We start from the raw sequence: 23,585 nt of genomic DNA on the forward strand, positions 1-23,585 counted from the left end.
CTCCTCTAGCTATGAAAGCCCTTAATGGCATCTTCTTCCAAAAGAAAGCTGTTTCATCTACACTGAGAATCTGTTGTTTAGTGAAGCCATCTTTATCAATAATCTTAGCTACAGCTTCTGGAAAACTTGCTGCAGCTTCTGCATCAGCACTTACTGCTGCTTCACTTTACATGTTTATGTTATGAAGATGGCTTCTTTCCTTACACCTCATCAACAAATTTCTGATAGCTTCAAACTTTTCTTCTGCAGCTTCCACCTCACTCAGGCTTCACAGAACTGAAGAGAGTCAGGGCCTTGCTCTGGATTGGGCTTTGGCTTGAGGGAATGTTGTGGCTGATTTGATCTTCTATACAGGTCATTAAAACTTTCTACATATCAGTAATGAGGCTGTTTCACTTTATTATTCATGTGTTCGCTGGAGTAGCACTTTGAATTTCCTTCAAGAACTTTTCATCTGTATTCACAACTTGGTTAAGGGTTTGGTATAAGAGGCCTAGTTTTCAACCTAGCTTGGCTTTCGACATGCCTTCCTTACTAAGCTTAATCAGTTCTAGCTTTTGATTTAAAGTGAGAGACATGTGACTTTTCCACTCACCTGAATACTCAGAGGCCATTGTAAGGTTATTGTTTGGCCCAGTTCCAACACTGTTATGTCTCAGGGAATAGGGAAACCTGAGGAGAGGGAGACAGACTTGGAAATGGCTGGTCAGTGGAACAGTCAGAATACACACATTTATTGGTTAAATTCTCCATCTTATATGGGTGTTGTTCATGTTGCTCCAAAATAATTACAGTGGTAACATCAAAGATTACTGATCGAGAGGCCTCCTCTCCCTCTTTCTCCGCGGGCGGCGCTCCCGCCGCCAGCCAGCCAGCCCTCCACTCGCTCTTTCTCCACGGGTGGCACTCCTGCCACCAGCCAGCCAGCCCTCCTCTTTCTCTATCTCCGCCGGCAGCGCTCCCGCCGCCAGCCAGCCAGCCAGCCCTCCTCTCCCTCTTTCTCCGCCAGCGGCACTCCCGCTGCCAGCCAGCCAGCCCTCCTCTCCCTCTTTCTCCGCCGGCAGCGCTCCCACCGCCATCTTGCCCTTCCCTTTCCCCTCCTGCTCTGGCGCTCCATTCGCCATCTTATCCTTCCCTTTCTCCTCCTGCTCCGGCGGCTCTCCAACCACCACCGTGCCCTCTACCGCCTTCACCAGCTCCTCCACCACTGTCCTCGACAGCCTTGCCACCCTCACCTTTCCTCCTCCAGAACAGCTACTGGGGGAGTGGAGACGATACAGAGCAGCTTCCGGAGCCACGACAGAGATCAAAGGGACGGCGTACCCCATCCTGGAACGGCTGACTGTCTGGGAAACCAGCTCCGTTGAGATCGCCGAGGGGCGCGGGCTTTCCCGGGTGGGACGGCAAGCGGCCGGAGTCCCTCCCTTCCTCCTTCCCAGGCCAGCTGGCAGAATTGGGCAGGTGGTCCCCTCGGGCTGTGGCGGCTGGCGCCCCCACCACGTGAGGCCTCCCGGACCAACTGAGAGAGTTGGGTCAGAAATCCCCAGACCACAGAGAACGGTGACCGGGGGGTCCCTTCCAAACATGTGACTCCCAGCTCCGGCTGGGAACGGTGCACTCTGCCAGGCCGCAGTGGCTGGTGCCCTCCCGCCATGCTTGGCACCCCGGGCCAACTAGGAAATTAGGTCGGGCGCTCTCCCGGGCTGCGGTGGCCAGCAATCCTCCCTGCGTTCGGACCACCGGGCCGGCTGGCACTCTTCCAAGCCGCTATGGCTGGCGAACCTCCCCCACGGCGAGAGTTTTCCAAGGTTAAAGGACCCACAGCACCTTTTGCTGGTGGAACCCACAGACAAACGTGTGTCACGAGCGCCACCTACTGGGCAGGATAGGAAAGACAGAACCCAGAAATTTCACAGAAGGATCTTTCAGCCTGTTGGGTCCAACACCCAGGGATGTCTGACTAAATGCCCAGACGCCAGCAGAGGATAATGGATCACGCTCAGAAAATTGAAAATATGGCCCAGTCAAAGGAACAGACCAAAAGTTCAAATGAGATACAGGAGCTGAAACAACTAATGCTGAATATATGAACAGAAATGGAAAACCTCTTCAAAAACAAAATCGATAAATTGGGGGAGGACATGAAGAAGACATGGGCTGAACAAAAAGAAGAAATAGAAAAACTGAAAAAACAAATCACAGAGCTTATGGAAGTGAAGGATAAAGTAGAAAAGATGGAAAAAACAATGGATACCTACAATGATAGATTTAAAGAGACAGAAGATAGAATTAGTGATTTGGAGGATGGAACATCTGAACTCCAAAAAGAAACAGAAACTATCGGTAAAAGAATGGAAAAATTTGAACAGGGTATCAGGGAACTCAAGGACAAATGAACCGCACAAATATACGTGTTGTGGGTGTCCCAAAAGGAGAAGAGAAGGGAAAAGGAGGAGAAAAACTAATGGAAGAAATTAACACTGAAAATTTCCCAACTCTTATGAAAGACCTAAAATTAGAAATCCAAGAAGTGCAGCGCACCCCAAAGAGATTAGACCCAAATAGGCGTTCTCCAAGACACTTACTAGTTAGAATGTCAGAGGTTAAAGAGAAAGAGAGGATCTTGAAAGCAGCAAGAGAAAAACAATCCATCACATACCAGGGAAACCCAATAAGACTATGTGTAGATTTCTCAGCAGAAACCATGGAAGCCAGAAGACAGTGGGATGATATATTTAAATTACTAAAAGAGAAAAACTGCAAACCAAGACTCCTATATCCAGCAAAATTGTCCTTCAAAAATGAGGGAGAAATTAAAACATTCTCAGACAAAAAGTCACTGAGAGAATTTGTGACCAAGAAACCAGCTCTGCAAGAAATACTAAAGGGAGCACTAGAGTCAGATACAAAAAGACAGAAGAGAGAGATATGGAGAAGAGTGTAGAAAGAAGGAAAGTCAGATATGATATATATAATACAAAAGGCAAAATGGTAGAGGAAAATATTATCCAAACAGTAATAACACTAAATGTTAATGGACTGAATTCCCCAATAAAAAGACATAGACTGGCAGAATGGATTAAAAAACAGGATCCTTCTATATGCTGTCTACAGGAAACACATCTTAGACCCAAAGATAAACATAGGTTGAAAGTGAAAGGTTGGGAAAAGATATTCCATGCAAATAACAACCAGAAAAGAGCAGGAGTAGCTATACTAATATCCAACAAATTAGACTTCAAATGTAAAACAGTTAAAAGAGACAAAGAAGGATACTATCTACTAATAAAAGGAACAATTAAACAAGAAGACATAAAAATCATAAATATTTACTCACTGAACCAGAATGCACCAAAATATGTGAGGAATACAGTGCAAACACTGAAAAGGGAAATAGACACATATACCATAATAGTTGGAGACTTCAATTCACCACTCTCATCAATGGACAGAACATCTAGACAGAGGATCAACAAAGAAATAGAGAATCTGAATACTACTATAAATGAGCTAGACTTAACAGACATTTATAGGACATTACATCCCACAACAGCAGGATACAACTTTTTCTCAAGTGCTCATGGATCATTCTCAAAGATAGACCATATGCTGGGTCACAAAGCAAGTCTTAGCAAATTTCAAAAGATTGAAATCATACACAACACTTTCTCGGATCATAAAGGAATGAAGTTGGAAATCAATAATAGGTGGAGGGCCAGAAAATTCACAAATACGTGTACGCTCAACAACACACTCTTAAACAACAAGTGGGTCAAAGAAGAAATTGCAAGAGAAATTAGTAAATACCTCGAGGCGAATGAAAACGAAAACACAACATATCAAAGCCTATGGGACGCAGCAAAGGCAGTGCTAAGAGGGAAATTTATTGCCCTAAATGCCTATATCAGAAAAGAAGAAAAGGCAAAAATGCAGGAATTAACTGTCCACTTGGAAGAACTGGAGAAAGAACAGCAAACTAATCCCAAAGCAAGCAAAAGGAAAGAAATAACAAAGATTAGAGCAGAAATAAATGAAATTGAAAACATGAAAACAATAGAGAAAATCAATAAGACCAGAAGTTGGTTCTATGAGAAAATCAATAAGATTGATGGGCCCTTAGCAAGATTGACAAAAAGAAGAAGAGAGAGGATGCAAATAAATAAGATCAGAAATGGAAGAGGAGACATAACTACTGACCTCACAGAAATAAAGGAGGTAATAACAGGATACTATGAACAACTTTACGCTAATAAATACAACTTAGATGAAATGGACGGGTTCCTGGAAAGACATGAACAACCAACTTTGACTCAAGAAGAAATAGATGACCTCAACAAACCAATCACAAGTAAAGAGATTGAATTAGTCATTCAAAAGCTCCCTAAAAAGAAAAGTCCAGGACCAGATGGCTTCACATGTGAATTCTATCAAACATTCCAGAAAGAATTAGTACCAACTCTCCTCAAACTCTTCAAATAATCGAAGTGGAGGGAAAACTACCTAATTCATTCTATGAAGCCAACATCACCCTCATACCAAAACCAGGTAAAGATATTACAAAAAAAGAAAACTACAGGTCAATCTCTCTAATGAATATAGATGCAAAAATCCTCAATAAAATTCTAGCAAATCATATCCAACAACACATTAAAAGAATTATACATCATGACCAAGTAGGATTCATCCCAGGTATGCAAGGATGGTTCAACATAAGAAAATCAATTAATGTAATACACCATATCAACAAATCAAAGCAGAAAAATCACATGATCATCTCAGTTGATGCAGAGAAGGCATTTGACAAGATTCAACATCCTTTCCTGTTGAAAACACTTCAAAAGATAGAAATACAAGGGAACTTCCTTAAAATGATAGAGGGAATATATGAAAAACCCACAGGTAATATCATCCTCAATGGGGAAAAATTGAAAACTTTCCCCCTAAGATCAGGAACAAGACAAGGATGTCCGCTATCACCACTATTATTCAACATTGTGTTGGAGGTTCTAGCCAAAGCAATTAGACAAGAAAAAGAAATACAAGGCATCAAAATTGGAAAGGAAGAAGTAAAACTATCACTGTTTGCAGACAATATGATACCATATGTTGAAAACCCGGAAAAATCCACAACAAAACTACTAGAGCTAATAAATGAATACAGCAAAGTAGCAGGTTACAAGATCAACATTCAAAAATCGGTAGCATTTCTATACACTAGTAATGAACAAGCTGAGGGGGAACTCAAGAAACGAATCCCATTTACAATCGCAACTAAAAGAATAAAATACCTAGGAATAAATTTAACTAAAGAGACAAAAAACCTATATAAAGAAAACTACAAAAAACTGCTAAAAGAAATCACAGAAGACCTAAATAGATGGAAGGGCATACCGTGTTCATGGATTGGAAGACTAAATATAATTAAGATGTCAATACTACCTAAACTGATCTACAGATTCAGTGCAATACCAATCAAAATCCCAACAACTTATTTTTCAGAATTAGAAAAACCAATAAGCAAATTTATCTGGAAGGGCAGAGTGCCCCGAATTACTAAAAACATCTTAAGGAAAAAAAACAAAGCTGGAGGTCTCGCGCTGCCGGACTTTAAGGCATATTATGAAGCCACAGTGGTCAAAACAGCATGGTATTGGCATAAAGATAGATATATCGACCAATGGAATTGAATAGAGTGCTCAGAAATAGACCCTCTCATCTATGGACATTTGATCTTTGATAAGGCAGTCAAGCCAACTCACCTGAGACAGAACAGTCTCTTCAATAAATGGTGCCTAGAGAACTGGATATCCATATGCAAAAGAATGAAAGAAGACCCATATCTCACACCTTATACAAAAGTTAACTCAAAATGGATCAAAGATCTAAACATTAGGTCTAAGACCATAAAACAGTTAGAGAAAAATGTAGGGAGATATCTTATGAATCTTACAATTGGAGGCGGTTTTATGGACCTTAAACCTAAAGCAAGAGCACTGAAGAAAGAAAGAAAGAAATGGGAGCTCCTCAAAATTAAACACTTTTGTGCATCAAAGAACTTCATCAAGAAAGTAGAAAGACAGCCTACACAATGGGAGATAATATTTGGAAATGACATATCAGATAAAGGTCTAGTATCCAGAATTTATAAAGAGATTGTTCAATTCAACAACAAAAAGACAGCCAATCCAATTACAAAATGGGAAAAAGACTTGAACAGACACCTACCAGAAGAGGAAATACGGATGGCCAAGAGGCACATGAAGAGATGCTCAATGTCCCTGGCCATTAGAGAAATGCAAATCAAAACCACAATGAGATGTCATCTCATACCCACCAGAATGGCCATTACCAACAAAACAGAAAATGACAAGTGCTGGAGAGGATGCGGAAAAAGAGGCACACTTATCCACTGTTGGTGGAAATGTCAAATGGTACAGCCACTGTGGAAGGCAGTTTGGCGGTTCCTCAAAAAGCTGAATATAGAATTGCCATACGACCCAGCAATACCATTGCTAGGTATCTGCTCAGAGGACTTAAGGGCAAAGACACAAACGGACTTTTGCACACCAATGTTTATAGCAGCGTTATTTACAATTGCAAAGAGATGGAAACAGCCAAAATCTCCATCAACAGAAGAATGGCTAAACAAACTCTGGTATATGCATACGATGGAATATTATGCAGCTTTAAGACAAGATAAACTTATGAAGCATGTAATAACATGGATGGACCTAGAGAACATTATGCTGAGTGAGTCCAGCCAAAAACTAAAGGACAAATACTGTATGGTCCCACTGATGTGAACGGACATTCGAGAATAAACTTGGAATATGTCATTGGTAACAGAGTCCAGCAGGAGTTAGAAACAGGGTAAGATAATGGGTAATTGGAGCTGAAGGGATACAGACTGTGCAACAGGATTGGATACAAAAACTCAAAAATGGACAGCACAATAATACCTAAGTGTAAAGTAATCATGTTAAAACACTGAATGAAGCTGCATCTGAGCTATAGGGGTTTTTTTTGTTTTGTTTTGTTTTTTGTTTGTTTTTTTTGGTTTTTTTTGGTTTTTTATTATTATTATTATTACTTTTATTTCTTTTCTCTATATTAACATTCTATATCTTTTTCTGTTGTGTTGCTAGTTTCTCTAAACCGATGCAAATGTACTAAGAAACAATGATCATGCATCTATGTGATGATGTTAAGAATTACTGATTGCATATGTAGAATGGTATGATTTCTAAATGTTGTGTTAATTTCTTTTTTTTCCATTAATTAATAAAAAAAAGATTACTGAAGAGATGTAACAATAATGGAAATTTTTGAAATATTGGCAGAGTTACCTAAGTGTTATATAGAGATACAATGTGAGCCCATGCTGTTGAAAAACGTCATCAGCAGACTTGTTTGATGGTGGCTGACACAAACCTTCACTTTCTAAAAAACTGCAATATCTGTGAAGCACAATAAAGTGAAGTGCAATAAAATAAGGCATTCCTGTATAGTTACCACATGACCCAGAAATTCTACTCCTACTTATATATCAAGAAAAACATGAGTTGACACAAAAACTTGTATGTAAATGTTCATAGTAGCCACTATTCATATTAGCCAAAAAGTGGGAAAATTTGAAATGCCCCAGAATTGATGAATAGATACAAAATATGGTATGTTCACAAAACAGAATATTACTTGCCCATAGAAAGGAAGAAGTAGTGGCACATGCTGCAACATGGATTAAACTTGAAAAATAATTTCATCAAGTTAAAGAGGCCAGAGACTAAAGGCCATATATTATATGATGCCATTTCTGTGAAATGCCCAAAATAGACAAATCCATAGAGCCATATAATAGATTAGATTAGTGGTTGTCATGCATGGCTTGGGGTTGGGGGAAATGGGAAATGACCACTAATGTGTACAGGGTTTCTTTTACGGAGTGAAAAAATTTTCTGGAATTAGATTATTTCACAACTTTGTAAAAAAATTGTACACTTTAAAAGGTTCAATTTTATGGTATGTGAACTATATCAAATTAAAAAATAACCAGGAAATACAACCAAAAGCAAGACACTATAATATCAGTAAAAAATACAAAACATCTAGGAATTAACATATATATTTTAAAACAAACATATTAGAATTATGTGGGGAATGAAGGGAGTAAGATGGAGATTAAGAGGGACTCCCAGTTTCAGACAAGATGGAATAAGTCCCATTCCTCACACATTCTCCCCCATAGAACTAAAAAATCCTGGACATAAGTCAACAAACAAGCATCAGAAGACTGAAAAATGGAGAAAAATTGCAAATTTTCTAAGGACCTCAAGACTTGAGGAATGAAATGGAAGTGAGTTCCCTGTGTTTCCTTATTTTCTCCCACATACCATGGAGAGGACAATACAAAAGCCTCTAATCTATAAACGCCAACAGGCATACACACACATAAAAAAAAAGCACACACACACACACCTCACACAAAAAAAGGCCAGTTCCTCCTAGCCAAAATACTGAGAAAACTGTGGCATAAGAACAGCAAACTTTTTTGATTAAATTAATCCCTCTGGAGCCAAACACCAATGGACACACACTCCCCAAGTCCCCTGAAATATTCAAGTTGATTTTCACCTGATATCTCTTCCCACCTTTGCCTTGAGGAAGCAGGCTATGGCACTCTCATTCCCCACTGCCGGTAGTGTTTCATCCCCCACCCAACAGTAGAAGGCAGTGTTCCAATTCTCTTATCATAGTGTCCATGGGTTTCAGCAACAAGTTAAACCTCTACAGCTACCAGGCTTTGATGAGAGTGAACAAGGTGGTATGAACTGGAACTAGTCAACACTACATCATGCCCCCATCTCTTGTGTCAATAAAGCCCAGCGTGAAGCTGAACATTTGTGGTTCTTGTGCTACACTTCATCAGGGGAACTGCTTGATTAAAAAAAGATTAAATAGAATTAAGAATCTCATAAAACCCAAAATATCCAGGATATAATTAAAAAATCATTCATCAAACCAAGAACCAGGAAAATCACAGGCTGAATGAGAGAATGCAATAACAGGTGACAACACCAAGGTGTATCATATGTTAGAATTATATCTGACAAAGACTTATAATACTCTTGAAACAAATGAAAAAATAGAAAATCTCAGCAAAGAAATTGAAGTTATTAAAAACGAGCCAAATGGAACAGTTCTGTATCTTGATTGTGGTATATTTTACAAGAATATATACATGGGATAAAATTGCATAGAACTATAAGCATACATAAAATGAGCATAAGGAAAAACTGATAAAAACTTAATAAATACAGTTTGTAGTCTAGTTAATAATATTATACCAATGTCAACTTCCTGATTTCAATACTATACTATAGTCTCACAAGATGTCACCACTGGGGGAAGCTTGCTGAAAGGGTCACATGACTATATGTACTACTTTTACAGCTTCCATAAAAATCTTTATTTATTTCAAAAAGAAAGAAAAAAATTTAAGCTATGGATTACCCCATTAACAGATCTGAAAACATACGTCTGCACATGAAAATTTATAACAGCTTTATTCAAAATCACCAAAAATCAGAAGCTACAAAGATGTCTTTAACCAGGTGAATGAGTAAAGAAACTGTGGGACATACATACAATGGAATACTATTCAGAAATAAAAGGTAATGAACTATTAAGCCACAAAAATATATGGATGAATCTTAAAAGCATATTGCTAAGTGAAAGAAGCTACATATTTATTTTATGATTCTATTATAAGACATTCTGAAAAAGTCAAAACTGCAGCAAATGGTAAAAAGATCAGCAATTGTCAGAGGTGAAGGAAAGGGGAGAGCTCTGAATAGATGAAACACAAAGGATTATTTTAGGGGATGAATTTATTCTTTATGATACTGTAATGATAAATACATGATATTACGTCAAAATCCCTAGAACTTTACAGCATAAAGAGTAAACTTATGGTATGAATTAAAAAAAAAAACTCACTTAAAAGGTCAGGGATGCTCAGGATGAAATGCAGAATGTAACAAAATCATCTAACTGTATTACAGATGTATGAAACAACCTCCCTGAAGTGGGTGAGGGGATGCTAACCTAAGTAACTTTGGAAATAAGTGGCATGTATAAGACTAAAGGTAAAATAAATTGTACATAAGAACTGTACTCTAGCTGGTAATGTTGTTTCACATGGGTGTATGGGTTTACAATTCTGATACCACTATATACGCATATTGGAATTGAACAATTAATTATGTATATGGTAGATGGGAGCCAGGTTTCTCACTACTGAAATTCAAGCTTACAGATAACCCAACCCTAGAAGAGGCTAGAATGGCCAATGTGGTAACGAATTAGAATGGCACTCTAATGCACATTCTGGTGCACTCATGTTTACCTTAAAATAGACATCAATTGTTACAAATAAAAATATTCCTAGATAATGTGCATATACATAGGTTATATTCCCTTGCTCTGTAAGATTAGAAAGCCTACAAACAACAATACCCCAGTAGCAATGAGCAAACCTGGCACCCAGAATGGTTCCTAATACATTCTCCAGTACAACAAACCAGGGATCCTTGGAGAAGTAGCTGAGTCTAGAACTGGGACAGAAGTACACAAGATGAACCTGGAGCATCTTGTCATGCCAGAAAATAAATTCTAAAAAAAAAAATTCACAATGAAGGTAGCATATTAAAGGAGCCCAACTTAAAGAGCTCCTAATGGCTAAAGCAGGAATGATCTGAGCAACAAAATAAATGTTGTGGCATTGGAGTATAACCCAAAATATTTTTTTTAATCCATGAGTTCATAATAACATAAATAAATGACTAAATAAACAAATGGGGGTATCTTAGTTTTCCAGGTCTGCCATGACAAATAACACAATTACTTGTTGGCTTAAGCAACAGGAATTTAATGTCCTGTGGTTTTGGAGGCTAGAAATCCAACAATAGTCTCAAAAGGTTATACTTTCAGACAGAGTCTTCAAATGGGTTCTCATCCACAGGAACACAGAATCAGACTTCTTATTCTGGGGAACACATGATTCAATCCCCAGCAGGAGAAAGAGAATAAAGTATGGCCTGTAATTAATAATAATATACCAATATTGATTCATTAATTATGAAACAGGTACCAAGATATTAACTAAGTGACAATAAAAAATAAACAAAATATATTTGCCCCCGTCATTTTTCTTCAGTTAAAGAGGCATGTCTCTTCTTTTATAATATTAATTCCTTTTCCAGGCTGTCCCCCAGCCTTTCTTTGCTATCTCTTCACCCTCTCCATTTCTACTGGCACATTCCTCCCAGCACTTAAATTTGCTCTAGTCTCTCCCATCTCAAAAGAAAGCTTTTTTTTAAATCAACTTCATAAACCCCTCTACCTAGCACCTTCTCCCTCTTGATTTTCATGTCCAAGATTACTAAAAGAAATATACTCACTATCTCAACTGTCCTGGCTTTTTGCTCACCAAGCCACCATAACTTGTTTTCTGCCTCCTTTCATCAAAAGTGTTCTTTCTAAAGTCACCAGTTAAATTCGTTCTTTGTCTTACTTAGCCTCTATGCAGCATTTAATACTGTTTACCATTTCATTCTTATTAAAATATTCTTTTCCTTTGCCTTACATTTCCTTCTTCTAGTTTTCTCTACCTCTCTGGACACATTTTCAGCTTCTTTGATCTCACTCTCCCCATCCTTAAACAGCAATATTATAAAAACTCTTTTTATGTGAAACCATGACCCTCTCTTGACAATCTCAAACAACAAAGGCTTCAGTCACTATACATGATTCACACTCTGAGTGTTTATCTAGTTTTCCTCTCATTCCTGAGTAAAGTATATTTCCCAGACCCTGTGGGACCATTTAACTTAACATCGTGGCCAATGAAATATGGGCAGAAAAGCAAGAGCCATTTCTAGACCCTGCCCATGAAAACATCACACACAATCACATAGTCCTCTCTTCCCATTCCATAGCAACTATGAAGGTCATGTGATGAAGATGACAGTATCACAAGGTAGAAAAAGGATCCCTGAATCACCTCTTGGAGGTGAGCTACCTTGGACAGCTGCCCAACTCACAGCAGCCAGGGTGTAACTGAAACCCTCAGTTCAACAGCCCATGAGGAATTTAGTGAGCTTGGAATAGATTCTCCATCAGTAGAGCCTTAAAACAACTGCACCTGTAGCCAGCATCTCATCTACAGCCTTGGGAGAGACCCTAAGCCAGAGCACTCAGCTAAGTCACATCCAAACTGCTAACCTACAACAAACGAGATCATAAGTGCATGTTGTTTTAAGATGTTAAACTTGGAGATAATTGCTGTGCAGCAATATACAATTAATACAACTGTCTACATTTGATTATTCATATTGCAGTTCATATAATCTTCTAACAGCTCTTTATTACTACACCAAACTGGTATTAACTGATACCCATTTAAATCTACAAGTACCTTCAATATAACACAAATAACCATGAGGTAAGTCAACATTTCACAAGTTACACCCATATAAATAATTCATATTCATTTACCAATAAATTACCCAAAATAAATATTTTATAAATGTAAAGGATTACTATGTAATTACCAGCTAATTTTATTTTAGCAATTGTTTATTCATTGGCAACCTCAAATAAAATTGTACAAAAATTACTATTAAAATACAGCAATTTCTTGCATACATAAGTTATTTTTAAATATTACAAATTACATGTTAAAATAATTTTATAATATTTTATAATTTTTTAATTCTAAAAATTATCTAATGAGAAACAAGAAACAAAGCTATCAGAGAATAATATGAGAAGAAATTATTTGAATCCTTAAATAAACTTTTGGAGAAAATAGGTGGGTTGCTAAGGGGGGAAAATTAATTCAGAGCTACTAGTTTTAGCAAAATGCAACATAAATGCATCGCTGGAGGAATAGGAAGTAAGCCTACTTTCTGCTTCTACTTTAGCCATAACTGATGAACTTCAAGACAAGATTGAAGATAAGAAAAAAAAAAAACTACTAAATTGAGTAAGTTCTTGCTACCAAGACCAAAAGTACTTATCTTTATAATTAACTGAAATCTTTTATTGAAAATTATCCATGTTACATAAGAAATTTTAACTTTCCAAAAGACAATATAGGTAGGAATATTTAGAAAATTTTTAAACACAAATTATTCCAAATGTTGGAGGGAAAATGTAGATCCTCATTAATACATTTCTCCTCAAAGGATTGTATATTTTGTAAAAATTGCAAACTCTCTGGGGGTGGAAAAATTCCAATTGAAGAATGAAAATTGATGGGAAAATTGGCAACATTTATCACATATTCTTCAACAGGAATATAGTGAAATGCACATCAATACCATTAAGCATTAAAAGTTAATGTCAGGGGTTACAAGATGGCAGCTTAGTGAGCTGTGGAATTTAATGCTAGTAAATAGCCAGGAACAGTACAGAACAACTACTGGGGCCACATCAGTGACCTGACACAGTGTACATGAGTCTGGACTAGCTGGACCAGCTGCGATCCCACCCAGAACTTGTAAGTCCCCCAAGCCGTGGAGGCCAGTGCCTCTCACCCACAGGCTGGATCCTGGATGGGAAAGGAAAGAGACTTTACTGCAGCAGGCTCAACCAATTCTGGAATTAATTAACAAATTCTGACTACTTAAAATAGGACCCTAGCTCAGATAAACATAGAATAAAAGCTAAAGGTACTAGGAGTTTTTGCCCCAGCACAGAGCGGGCAGGGCTGATGGGGAAAAAAAGAGGTTTTTTGAACTGGACAGCACAAACTACTTGAAAAGGGCTGGGCCCTGAGAAAAGGGAGTGCACACAGAGCCTGGAGATACATAGAGCAATGTACTAACTTAGCTCTTGATTAACAAGCCTGAGGAATGGGGGTTCTGCTCTGAAAATGATTTTTTCTTTTTTTCTTTGTTTCTACTGCTTAACTGCTCATTAGATAGAACTGCAAGGCTTCTCAGGCTCCAACTGACCCAGGTAAGGGCAGAATTAAGCCTGTCTGAGAGACAAAGAGGCTAGTCAGATGAAAGGAATTAATTCCTTGGAGGCTATGCCTTCCCCAGGAGAGGAGAGGAGTGGGGTCCAGCTCAGGTGGAATCCCTCCCTCAAGGAATTCAGATCCCAGGGACTGGAAAACTAAAGCAATTAAAGCCAGCCTACAACCTCTCCTCTGTCTCAACCACAAGACCAGACGGGAGAGTCTGATGACCTAATCGCCTTATACCTTAAACCACAGGCTGAAAAGTGCAACATAATGAGGGATAGGAAAAGCACAGAATCTAGAGGCTTCATAGGAAAGTCTGCCAATCTGCTGGGTCTCACCCTCAGGAAAAACTGATGCAGGTGACTCTTTCCTCTTGAGAGGACACCAGTCTGGTGTGGGAAAATCTGACTTGGGTCTATACTATGTAAGTAGACCCTCCTAAGGAAAAAAAAAAAAAAAGGTTCCATATAGGCAGGGCAAGAAACAAGAAAACAAGAACTGAAAAATTCTGATCTGTTAAACAAAACCCATGCTAGAGGTCTAGAATAAGCTGAACTGAATGTCAAACAACAGATAGAGAACAGCCATTCAGCAAGAAAATCCTAGCTAAAAGAGTGAAAACAATCTCCAGAATAAACTAATTAAGGAAATCAAATGCCTACCAGTAAAAAATAATGAGTCATACTAGGAAAACTGAAGATATGGTCCAGTCAAAGGAACAAACCAACAATTCAAATGAGATACAGGAGTTGAAACAACTAATTCAGGATGTTTGAACAGACATGGAAAATCTCATCAAAAATCAAATCAATGAGTTGAGGGAGGATACAAAGGTGGCAATGGGCAAACAAAAACAAGAAATTGAAAGTCTGAAAAAACAAATCAAAGAACTTATGGGAATGAAAGGCACAGGAGAAGAGGTGAAAAAAACAATTGAAACCTACAACATCAGATTTCAAGAGGCAGAAGAAAGGATTAGTCAACTATAGAACAGACATCTGAAATCTGACAAGCAAAAGAAAATATAGGGAAAAGAATGGAAAAATATGAGCAAGAACTCAGGGAATTTAATGACAACATGAAGCACATGAATGTACATGTTGTCCCAGAAGGAGAAGAGAAGGAAAAGGAAGAGAAAGACTAACGGAGGAAATTATCACTGAAAATTTCCCAACTCTTATAAGACTTAAAATCACAGATTCAAGAAGTGCAGTATATCCAAAACAGAATAGATCCAAATAGACATGCTCCAAGACTCTTACTAATCAGAATGTCAGATGTCAAAGAGAAAGAGAATTTTGAAAGCCTCAAGAGAAAAGCAATCCATCACATACAAGGGAAGCCCAACAAGACTATGAGTAAACTTCTCAGCAGAAACCCTGGAGGTGAGATGACAATGGTATGCTATAACTTAGATTCTAAAAGAGAAAAATGCCAACCAAGAATTCCATATCCAGCAAAATTGTCCTTCAAAAATGAGGCTGAAAGTAAAACATTTTCAGACAAAAAAAGCACTGAGAGAATTTGTGACCAAGAGACCAGCTCTGCAAGAAATACTAAAGACAGGAGAGAGAGGTGTGGAGAAGAGCGTAGAAATGAAGACTATCAGCAAAGGTTAAAAAAAAGGGGAAACATTAGATATGACGTATAAAATCCAAAAGGCAAAAATGGTAGAAGAAAGTATTGCCCTTACAGTAATAACACTAAATTTTAATGGATTAAACTCCCCAGTCAAAAGACATACACTGGCAGAATGTATTAAGAAACTGGACCCATCTATATGCCATCTACAGGAGACTCATTTTAGACCCAAGGCAAACATAGGTTGAAAGTGAAAGGTTGGGAAAAGATATTTCATGCAAACAATGATCAGAAAAGAGCAGGAGGAGCTATACTAATATCCAACAAATTAGAGTTCAAATGTAAAACAATTAAAAGAGACAAATATATGGAGGCTCAACTACACACTTTTCAACAATCAGTGGGTCAAGGAAGTAATTACAAGAGAAACCAGTAAATATGTCAAGGCAAATGAAAATGAAAACAAAACATATCAAAATTCATGGGATGCAGCAAAGGCAGTGTGAAGAGGGAAATTTATTGCCTATATCAAAGAAAAGAAAGAGCAAAAATCAAGGAATTAACTGTTCACTTGGAGAACTAGAGGAACAACAGCAAACTAACTCCAAAGCAAGCAAAAGGAAAGAAATAATGAAGATTACAGCAGAAATAAATGAAATTGAGAACATGAAAACAATCAAGAAAATCAACAAAACCAGAAGTTGGTTCTTTGAGAAATCAATAAAATCAGAATTGGAAGGGAGACATAACCACTGGCCCTGCAGAAATAAAGGAGGTAATGAGAGGATATTATGAACAACTTTATGCTAATAAACTATACAATGTAGATGAAATGGACAACTTTCTAGAAAGGCATGAATAACCAAAGTTGACTCAAGAAGAAATAGACAACCTCAACAAACCAATCACAAGTAAAGAAATTGAATCAGTCATCAAGAAGCCCCCCAAAAAGAAAAGTCCAGGACCAGATGGCTTCACATGTGATTTCTAACAAGCATGCAAGAAAGAATTAGTACCAATCCTACTCAAACTCTTCAAAACAATTGAAGAGGAGGGAAGGGTACCTAACTCATTCAATAAAGCTAACATCACCCTCAAAACCAAAGCCAGACAAAGATACCACAAGACAAGAAAATTACAGACCAATTTCTCTAATGAATATAGATGCAAAAATCCTCAACAAAATTCTTGCAAATAGAATCCAGCAGCACATTAAAAGAAGTATACACCATGACAAGTGGGATTTATTCCAGGTATGCAAGGATGGTTCAACATAAGAAAATCAATTAATGTAATACACAATATCAACAAATCAGATGATCATCTTGATTGATGCAGAAAAGACATTTGACAAAAATCAACATCCTTTCTTGATGAAAACATTTCAAAGGATAGGATAGAAGGGAACTTCCTCAACATGATAATGGGAATATATGAAAAACCCACAGTGAACATCATCCTCAATGGAGAAGGACTGAAAGCTTTCCCCCAAAGATCAGGAACAAGACAAAGATGTCCACTGTCACCACTGTCATTCAACACTGTGTTGGAAGTCCTAGCCAGAGCAATTAGACAAGAGAAAGAAATACAAGGCATCAAAATTGGAAAGAAAGAAGTAAAATTCTCACTGTTTGCAGATGACATGATACTATATGTCAAAAACCCTGAAAAATCCATAGCAAAACTACTAGAGCTAATAAATGAGGACAGTAAAGTGGCAGGTTACAAGATCAATACTCAAAACTCTGTAGTGTTTCTGTGCACTAATAATGAGCAATCTGAGGGGGAAATCAAGAAATGAATTCCATTTACAATTGCAACCAAAAGAATAAAATATTTAGGAATAAATTTAACTAAGGGTACAAACGACTTATACAAAGAAAACTACAAGAAATTGCAAAAAGAAATCACAGAAGACTTAAATAAATGGGAGAGCATACCATGTTTATGGGTTGGAAAACTAAATATAGTTAAGATGTCAATTCTACCTAAACTGATTTATAGATTCAATGTTTTTACCAATTAAAATACCCAAAACTTACTTTTCAGAAGTAGAAAAACCAATAACCAAATTTATTTGGAAGGGCAGGATGTCCCTAATAGCTAAAAATATCTTGAGAAAGAAAATGAAGTCAGAGGTCTCACACTACGTGACTTTAAGGCACATTACAAAGCTACAGTGGTCAAAACAGCATGGTAGTGGCATGAAGATAGATATACTGACCAATGGAATTGAATAGAGTGTTCAGATATAGACCCTCTCATTATGGACAACTGATCTTTGATAAGGCAGTCAAGCCAACTCATCTGGGACAAAACAGTCTCTTCAATAAATGGCGCTTGGAGAACTGGATAAACAAATGCAAAAGAATGAAAGAGGATACATATCTTACACCTTATACAAAAATTAACTCAAAATGGATCAAAGACCTAAACATTAGACATAAGCCCATAAAACTTTTAGAAGAAACTGTAGATAAATATCTTATAAAACTTATAATAGGAGGCAGGTTCCTAGATCTTACCCCAAAGCATGAGCATTGAAGAAAGAAAGAGATAAATGGAAACTCCTCAAAATTAAATACTTTTTTGCCTCAAAGAACTTTGTCAAGAAAGTAAAAAGCCAGGCTACACAACGGGAGACAATATTTGGAAACAACATATCAGATAAGGGCCTAGTATCCAGAATATATAAAGAGATTGTTCAACTCAACAACAAAAAGACAAACAACCCAATTAAAAAATGGGCAAAAGACATGAACAGACATGCCTCAGAAGAGGAAATACAAATGGCCAAAAGGCACACAAAAAGATGCTTAATTTCCCTGCCAATTAGGGAAATGCAAATCAAAACTACAATGAGATTATTATCTCATATCCACCAAAATGGCCATTATCAAAAAAACAGAAAACAACTAGTGCTGGAGAGGATGTGGAGAAAGAGCCACACTTATCCATTGCTGGTGGGAACGTAAAATGGTACAACCACTGTGGAAGGCAGTTTGGCAGTTCCTCAGGAAGCTAAGTATAGAATTGCCTCATGATCTAGCAATATCATTGCTAGGTATCTATTCAGAGGACATGAGGACAAAGACACAAATGGACATTTGCACACTGATGTTTATAGCAGCATTATTTACAATTGCCAAGAGATGGAAACAGCCCAAACGTCCATCAACAGATGAGTGGCTAAACAAGCTGTGGTATGTATATATGATGGAATATTATGCAGAGGTAAAACAGAATAAAGTCATGAAACATGTAACAATGTGGATGGACCTTGAGGATGTTATGCTGAGTGAGATTAGCCAGAAACAAAAGGACAAATACTGTATGGTCTCACGGATATGAACTAACATTAGAGAATTTCAGTTAAGAACAGAGTTATTAGGATATAGAAATAGGGTAGAGATTGGGTAATGGGAGCTTGAAGGGATACAGATTGTGCAATAGGACTGATGGTAAAAATTCAGAAATGGATAGCACAATACTACCTGATTGTAACACAATAATGTAAATATACCTTGAATTATTTAATCCAAAAACTATTCAGCTACATTTCAGCTTCAGTGAAACTTCACAGTAAATTGGAAACAGTTATCAAACATAAATTTGAAATTACGGTCAAATATGTGATGGGAAAGACAATCTGATATGACGACAACACTAAGCTCTCATTTGAAGGAAGACACAATGCTCTTTTGGAAACTGTTCATGACAATAATAAAGATATACATTACAGGGCTTAAGCCAAAGTTCTCCATTAGAAAATTGCTTTTAAATTTATTGTCTCATACTAAATGTGGTATAATATTTTAAGTATTATCTATGTTATACACAAACTGATCCAGACACCAGATTTCACTTTATAAAATACCATTAAAAGGATCAAAGTAATTTAAAAATTATTTGAAGAAAAATGGTGGTTTATGAAAAAATGATGATTGGTAATCTCTTCACATTGTAAAAAAATTCTCTGAAACAGAAAATATAAAAGACTAATTTCAACTGCAAAACCCAAGTTGGTCCATTCATTTATGAATCAAAAACAAATTCAATTTCATTTTCATATACTGATTACCAAAGTATTATTCTTCAGAGGTTTATATTAATGAAAAAACTTCTGGCCTCTCTAGAGTTCTATATGACATAGAGAATTTGAAGAATTAAGATGAACATGAAATACTCAAACAATATATAAATTTACAATGTGAAATTGTTTGATGAACATAATGAGGAATGTGCTATTGATGAGACACTGATGTATGAAGTTGTCTTCTACAATCCAGCAGGACACTCACTGATTTACTGCACACATGTCCAATGTTGAAATTTTCAAAATACAGTTAACTCTACAAATATCTGTAGCCATCAAAGAATACAATTTCTCAAAATTTTTTTAAAAACTAAAACTTAAGGTCAACAATACTTAAGGTCAACAATATTACCAAAAAATGTTATAAAATCTAATAACCAATTTTTTACAAAGCAGTATAGAAATCAAATATTAACACTGTAATGTTGGAGAAGCCATAAAATATCGCCAACATGGCTGCCATGGCTGATGCAAGGCAACACAAAATGGCTGACCTTAAATCTGCCCTCTGCCCTAGCAACAACGGTGACCAATCCCAGCCTGACACGTATCCCTGCACGCTCCCAGCCTATATAAGCCTGTGCACTTCCTCAATAAAGCAGACACCTTCCATTCACCTCTGAGGGTTGTCTCCTGAGTTGTGTGCTGTGCGCTGTGTCTATGTGACTGACTCAGTACGGCCACTTAGCCCCAGCCTTCAGCTAACCAGCCATCAGCTACCCAACACTATAATAAAGAGTTTTGCTTCCATTAAAGCAAGGTTTGTAGGATTTGCACTGGCACAGCTCTAGCAGTGGACAGATGGAAGTACCATGGCAGGGGTTGGAAGGGTTAAGGAAAAGGGAAAATCAGTAGACCAGGAGGAAAGATCTGAGAAGAAATTCATAAAATCAGGGGTTTTCTTTTTCCAACGGAAATGCATCCTGATATACAAAGTGACCCTTCATAGCAGCAACACAAATCTTCAATAAGATTTGCCCCCAAAATTAACTATATGGATGGTGTAACTAGATTTCTCTAGGAAGCAATGTGGTGAACAGACTCCCTTGATCCTGCCTCTTGGTATTCACACGCTTGCATGACCCCCACCTGTTCAGTGTGTGCAGGACCTGTAATTTGCTTCTAGTTAACAGAATATAGCAAAGGTAACAGGATATACACAATTAAATTACATTGCACTGCCTATCTTGTTGAAGTCTCTTTTCTTTTGCTGACATTGCAGAAACTAGCAGCCATATTGGGAAACCCCATCTGACAAGAAACTGCAAGCAGCCTCTAAGAGTTGTGGTTAACCAACTGTCACTGGCAACAAAAAACCAAAGCCTTCAGTCCTACAATCACAAAGAACTGAGTTCTGCCAACAAAAGCAGATCATTCCTCAACCAAGACAGATAAAACTGCAGCCCCAGGTGACATCTGGATTGTAGCCTAAGGACCTAGCTAAACTGTGCCACTACTTCTGTCCCACAGAAACCATATGATAATAACTGCCATCAAGTTTTGGCAATTAAAAATTAACACAACTAATAATGGGACTGATTTTTCATTCAATTTTAGCAGTTTCTGAACCAGCAGCATTGACATCACCTGTGGCTAATTAGAAATGCAAACTCTAAGGCTCTACCTCAGACATTCTGAATTATAAACTTTAGAGGTAGGATCCAACAATCTGTGTTTTAATAAGTCTTCAAGATGATTCTGATGCACACTAAAATTTGAAAACCATTAACCTAAACTAGTCTTTGCTTTGACCCTCTATGCTCACCAATCCATCTTTCACAATTGCCAAAATTTATATTCCGTGCTCAACAAAGAACAAATCATTAGCCTCCTTTAAAATATTCAATGGCAAAGAAGATTCCGTTGGGCGAGGTGGAGAACAGAAGGCAAAAAGTGAGGGTGGGAAAACTTCAAGTAGATTTAATAGTATAAATAGGTACCAAGCTGTGAAGTCAAAGTAATCTAACATGGTAGGGTTCAGAGTACATATAGAAGAATGCCAGAAGCTGGGGTTGGAAATATAAGGAAGGACAAAACTGTGACTTAAGGATAAATTGGATTTTACCATATTAGGACTAGGGGAGCTTTTGAATGACTAAGCAAGAAGATGACATTATGATATCTGTGTTTGAAAAATCATTAGCGGAAGTTTATAAGATGAAATAGAAATAGGGTCACCTGGGAAGAAGAGAGCCCTGCAATAGTCCAGGTAATTCAGAGATCAGTACCTGAACTAAGAAATCAGTAGTAAGAACAGATGAGTGAATGAATCCAAGAAATATTTAAATACTGAATGAACACGGTTTGGTAACTGATTGGATGTAAGAATTAAGTGAATAAAGAGAGAAATGTGACCAAAAAATCCTGCCTAAAAATCAGTCAGCATTGATCCGATACTCTAGAATGTGTTTGACCCTCCTCTATCAAAGTTATCATATTCATACACCCACAGGTATACTCTTTCTTTGCACCTTCCCAATTCTGTGCCCATTTTAAACTGCCAAGCTTACAAGAAAGTTTGTTTTGTTTTGAACACACTGATTTTTTTTCAATTTCATTTCCAAAGGACTCATTAATCCTGGTTTCACCATAAACTGAATTACCTTTAGTCTAATTGATTTAGAATGTGGTCTGCCCTGAAGCTGTAGTAAATTACCATACACTTTGTGAATGAACTGGATATTTTCTTTCTTTGTTTTAATCCTGATCAACTGACAGCAAGATTTACTTTTGTTTACAATTCTAAAGTCTCTGAATCTAATCTTTTTGTCTAAGATTTAAGACCAAATAATGATTACATTATCATTAGATTCAAATCATAGATCAAAATTGAGTTCTAAACTATCTTTCTTTCATTCATGCCTTTACTCAACAGTATTTATTGAGCACTATATGTCAGGCAGTATTCTAGACACTTGGAATACATCAGTGAAACAAACGAACAAACAAAAACCCAAAGTCCCTAGTCTCAAGGAACTTACTTTCCAGCAAGAGAAGACAGAAGGGAAACAATAAACATAATGAGCGATCACCAAAAGAGTGGACGTAGGTATAGAAGACAAAGGACACTCAAACATTAACAGGTCAGGGAGACAACGATGCTTAAATGAAACTAGGGAAGAGCAGGCAAAGAATGAGAAGGCAAAACTAAGGATGTGATAAAATGAAAGCAAAGTGAAGAAAATTTATTAAAGAGAAGGGATTGAGTGAAGAACTGTGTCAAATATCTGGGTCAAGTAACATGAGGAATAAGAATCGACAACTGGATTTAGCAATATGGATCTAGGTCTTTGATAACCTGATGGGCAGAAATCTCAATAAAGTGATGGCGGTGAAAGCCTGATAGGGTTAAATTGAAAAAAGAACTAGAGAGGCAATGGAAATAGTGAATATGATTACAGGCCACTCTAGAGAAATCGTGCTACAAAAAGGAGTAAAGAAAAGAAGTGTGGCAGAAGGGAGAGAAAATATTGCTAACAAGTTTTTTTTGTTGAGAAAAAATAACGTCTGTACGCTGACAAAAATGACCCAATAGAGAGTAAAATGTATGATCTGGAGACCAGGAATTTCCTGGGATGAATGAACAAGAAATAGGGTTTTAATGCACAAATGGGGGGACAGGCTTTAAATAGGAACAGGGAAAGTTAATCAAAGGTAACAGGCAAGAAAGCAGAGATAGGGCCTACCTCAAGAAACTGGAAGGAAAAGGATAGGTTACTCCCTGCTAAAGAACGACCTAAGAAGCGGATCCATGAAGTTCACACAAAAATTTAAAAAATAGCTACATCTAGTGAATACTTGTACTTACAAGAGACTAAGGATTTTACTATTCAACCTTCCTAACAATCCTAAGAGGTAGATATCATCATTTCACCATTT

At 37.3% G+C, this 23,585-nt stretch overlaps 1 protein-coding gene across 16 annotated transcripts in view; it reads right to left on the reverse strand.

Annotated features, from left to right (window-relative positions):
• The window catches only part of CCDC7 (coiled-coil domain containing 7), a 394,574-nt gene that overhangs the window by 370,416 nt on the left and 573 nt on the right, over positions 1-23,585 (reverse strand). The window lies entirely within an intron of this gene.

The sequence above is a fragment of the Tamandua tetradactyla genome, chromosome 1, assembly GCF_023851605.1.
Source record: "Tamandua tetradactyla isolate mTamTet1 chromosome 1, mTamTet1.pri, whole genome shotgun sequence".
Lineage (NCBI taxonomy): Eukaryota > Metazoa > Chordata > Mammalia > Pilosa > Myrmecophagidae > Tamandua > Tamandua tetradactyla.